The sequence below is a fragment of the Rhinoderma darwinii genome, chromosome 5, assembly GCF_050947455.1.
Source record: "Rhinoderma darwinii isolate aRhiDar2 chromosome 5, aRhiDar2.hap1, whole genome shotgun sequence".
NCBI classification, from domain to species: Eukaryota; Metazoa; Chordata; class Amphibia; order Anura; family Rhinodermatidae; genus Rhinoderma; species Rhinoderma darwinii.
In genome coordinates, this window is record NC_134691.1 from 31,879,115 (window position 1) to 31,883,634 (window position 4,520).

Genomic DNA, 4,520 nt, shown 5'->3' on the forward strand with positions numbered 1-4,520 from the left:
ATTTGACACATTGCACGCATACATTACATATATAGATACCGACAAATAATGTATACAGATCTACATAGATGGATACATATTTGAAGAGATACACACACATACACCTAGATAGATAACTATGTATGTATATATATATATATATATATATATATATATATATATATATATATATATATGTGTGTGTGTTATATTTGAATATCTTTGTATACTTCATATACACACTTTACATATACAGAGACATACACATTACATAGCTAGAGAGATAACACATACACAAATTACATAAATACGTGGATATATTTCATGTGATGCAATGTAACTGCCAGCTTGATTTCCTCAGTAGGCATTGCATTACAGAAAGAGTTTGCCAGGTCTTCACAATTGCCTGTGCATTCATGTATAGTTTCCTGCATTGACACACACACATAAATATATATATATATATATATATATATATATATATATATATATATATATGTACACACACAAATTCATTTTACACTACACACGTTCATACATACAAGTGCTTGCATCCTAGTGAATTCTACCATTTGAAGGTTTTGTAACTTTACCTAGTATCATGCATTCCTTACATTGTTACATTAAGATTTCTGCAACACTCTGTACATAATGACAAAAAATAACATAAAATAAGAGCACTAACTAAACAACAATCAGCAGATCCCTAGAAGAGTTGTGTATACTTTGTAGTGCAGTGGACCTGTCCTGCCATGAGATGCCATGCTAGCTGCACTACACCCCCCTACACCAGCACTACAGATCACTTGTCACAAGTGCAGTCCTGCTCTTCCATATGCACAGCCCTATCACCATGCTCTGCATCCCATGTGCCTCCTAGAACCCCCTTCCAGCATTTCCCCCACCCCCCCCATTCACTGCTCACAACGTCATCCCATGCACTTTACTCTTTAATATCCCCTGCATTCCTTCCAATTAATCTCCCGGCAGCACAGAAGAAAAAAAGGAAACTTTTCTAAACATTGATACATTGTATCTACCGCAGAACAGCAGAGAGTTCCCTCAGCTACAATGTATCCACTGCACCAGCTTCCTGTGCTCACTATTTACAAACAACTTTACAACAGTAATAACAACAACAACAACCTGTCCTCCTCCACTATACACAATGCAACTTGGAAATGAACTGGAGCAAGGGGGCTGGGATGGAGCCTGTGTGTAGCCCTCCTCCCCTTCCCTCCCCTGTCTTGCTGCTGCTGCTGTCTGTAGATGGGAGGTTACTATGTCTTTAAGCCTGTGCTGTTGAGGGTGGTGCCTTTCTCTGCTTAAGGCTCCTTTGATATTAATAGTGTTGGTGTCTTGCAACTGACGTAATGCTTGCACTGAGGTCCTGACAAGCGATAACATTTCTGATAAAGAACTCATCTTGATGCAATCTACAGCCTGGGATCTAATATTAAACCCAGAGCATCCATTACTCTGCTTCTCTGTCTCTTCCCCCACCTCCTCCTCCTTCTCCTAGCCCCCCACTCCTTGTTCCTGTCTGTGTCTCTGCACTCAGACATACACACTGGGGGGGAACAGGAAACCTATTCTTCCCCCCACCCCAAAAAAATTAATCAGAGATCAACTCTGCAAACAACAAGGAAGCGGTTCATGGCTCCAGCTAGATCTCCACCATCTTCCACATTGCTGCTGAGGTTATTGCAGATCAATCAACAGGTAAGAGGAGGGGGGGGGGGGGGACCTAGAAATCCAGCAAAGAGATCATCAGTGCTGAGAAGGAAGCTGGAGCTTGCATTTGCTTTCTGGTTGTCTCTGGCTGTCTCTTGCACTCTCTCTCTCTCTGTCTCTTCCTTGTTCTCTCTGTCTCATTTCATGCATAGTGTGAGCTCCAGTGCTGCTTGCAGAATGTGGGGTATCTGAACCCAAACAAGTGACTTTTATTTTTTGCAATACATCAGGGAAAGAGAGAGAGAGAGAGAGAGAGAGAGAGAGAGGAGGGTGCGAAATCCTTCTCATGTTTCAAGTGCATTCGAGATTTCCCTTTTTTTTTTTTTTTTGCATGGTGGGTCAAAAAGCATGAGGCATGGAAATTGGCTACTTCAATCTCCAGTAGCCCTTGGCTTTTTCTGCAGTAGTCCTGGTCCAATCTCCAGGAGCCCCCTTGTCTTCTCCAGGAGGGGTCAAGTTCACACACAGGAGGAGATAACAGGAACCAAAGACTTTATTTTTGTTTTTTAATTCCTTTTTCTTTTGCATTTTTTGTTGTTTGTTTTTGTTTGTTGTCGTTCAATTAAAGTAACTTCCAGGTCAATTTTTTAAACTGCTTAAAGGAACAAGTCACTATTTTTTCCTTCTCTTCGCCATGGAAACAAACTCAAAATGGATGTGATTTTTTTTATTTTTGATATATACTTACATTTATATATTTTTTTAATTCCACTTTGACTAAAAAGGGTTTGTTGTGACACAGTCGTGGTGATCATGAAGAGCAGGGTGACCAAGGGACAATGATGAGCAGTAGTAAGTTTTGCAAACTTTTATCGATTGGACGTAGGGAGGAGGAGGGGGGTAATTTGGATGCAGATTTTTTTTTCTTTTTGTTGTTTATTGTTATTTTTGCTGTTTTCTTAATGTCATTTTGTTTTATTAAGTTGTTGATGTATTGACGAGTGCTATTGACTCTCTAAATGATTTTTGCATGTGACATTGTGAATGAATGGAGAATCTAAGGTTATTTGTTAACATTGTTGTAAATTATTTTTATATTTATTGTGTGCAGATTTTATCCCTTGGCAATCTGAAAGAAACTGCGCACAATTTGAAATGACTCATTACCCCTTATTCTTAATCCCTTGTATTCTTTTGCTGATCATAAAAGAGACATTCAAAGAGCGTAATGAATGCTCGCTATCCCTGTACATGTATGTGTTTTTAATATAAGGATAGTAGACAGTATGGCTAAATCAGTGAACAGGCCTTGGTGTCATTGTCATGCCTGTGTTAGATTGCAAGCTGTAAATATAAGAATCCTTTTCTAGTGGGTCCACAGTGTGTGCGTGTGAACAGTTGGAAAAGTGTTGAAAAGTTAGAGACTGCTCAAGAGGAGGAAGTTTTGCAATGGAGCAGGATGCTTATGTGGACCCAGAAATTCTAATCACTCGAGTATAAAATATATTCTATAGGTTCAGATTCAGCAGAGCTGAGTTTGTCAACTGGCACAATATACAATCTGCAGACTTCTGGTAAAATCGACTGCGTTATCGTAACTTATGGAGTTATCACGGTGTACAAACTATACAGTTACGTGACAAGTTGAGCTCTGCTACATCTGTATACGGTGCAGTGAAAAAGTTGAAGTCAGGAAGATGGAAGACGACATTCCATTAGGGACCTGGATGGAAACTATAAGTAAGAGTAAATCACAGGACCAGTCTTTATTTCATCAAGTTGACAAAAAGGCAGAAAAAAAAGTGTAAGGAAACTCTTAGTCACTGGGTTCGTTATTATCGCCTGCGTTGTATTACTCTCCTGTTCTGTATTCAGGTGATAGAGAATTATAGACAGAGTATTGTGTAGGTCAAAGCGTGATATAGAATTTATAGGTGATTTTGAGGGTAGTAAGTGGGTCGACATTATTTCCTTGGGTGACAATTTGTTTAATTGTAAATATGAGCGTCACAGATGTAGCAGAGCTGAGTTTGCAAGACACCTGAAGCCTTCTAGAAATCTACAGACCAGGCTTTGTGATTTCACTAGTTGTTCCACATGACAAACCTAGTTCTAAAACATTCCCAAACTCAGCTCTGCTACATCTGTGATATAATATATCTCTACAGAGTGCAGAATACCATACGTGTTTTGCTGCATACAAAGGTTAATTATTTAGGTTGTTGTGTAAACAGACATCATGTACTATTTCCTGCAACCACTGATGATGACAAGACTGTCTGGAAATGATAGTAACCATTTTGATTTACTTTCCAGTGCTTCTAACTTTCTGACGTGGCCAATACAAACACTGACTCCTAAGACTTATCTGTGTCTGAAGACGACCCAACACCTATTAGATGTCTAGCATGACCTTGTGGTTTAGTGGCCTTCGAAAGCCTAACTAGTAGATGAGGGGTTAAAATGCCACCTGGGACTTGGTGGTGGGTCTGCAAGAGGTGGCAAATTGGGAGGAGGGTTCAAAGTTTCCAAAAAGTGTAATAAAATTTTTGAGTATTCTCGAAATTTTTGAAACTATAATGTTTGTGGAAACTATGAACAGAACCAATGACCTAGCGAATCCACGTATATTAAAAGCAAACACGTACAAATTGGTAGTAAAAATCCCGTCCCCTACACAGGGATCTATTTTGATTAAGATATTCTGCATAAGCGTAAAATGAATCCATTCATTCAATCAACTGACAACTTTCCAATCTCTGTTTGCCTTAGCTTAATTTACTTTCCACAGGACAACTATTGTGGCAGCCTGGATTCAGATTTTTTTGGCAGGCACGGACGACTGTAAACGCAGACGTTTCTGTCCC

General features: G+C 39.3%; 1 protein-coding gene across 3 annotated transcripts in view; it reads left to right on the forward strand.

Moving 5' to 3' along the window:
* The first annotated feature begins 1,290 nt into the window (after nt 1-1,290).
* The window catches only part of TRPS1 (transcriptional repressor GATA binding 1), a 255,001-nt gene continuing 251,771 nt past the window's right edge, over nt 1,291-4,520 (forward strand). For all 3 annotated transcript variants that reach the window (XM_075825805.1, XM_075825807.1, XM_075825806.1), the window contains exon 1: nt 1,291-1,701. The gene's annotated coding sequence lies outside the window, so the exon portion shown is untranslated. The remainder of the gene's footprint in view (nt 1,702-4,520) is intronic.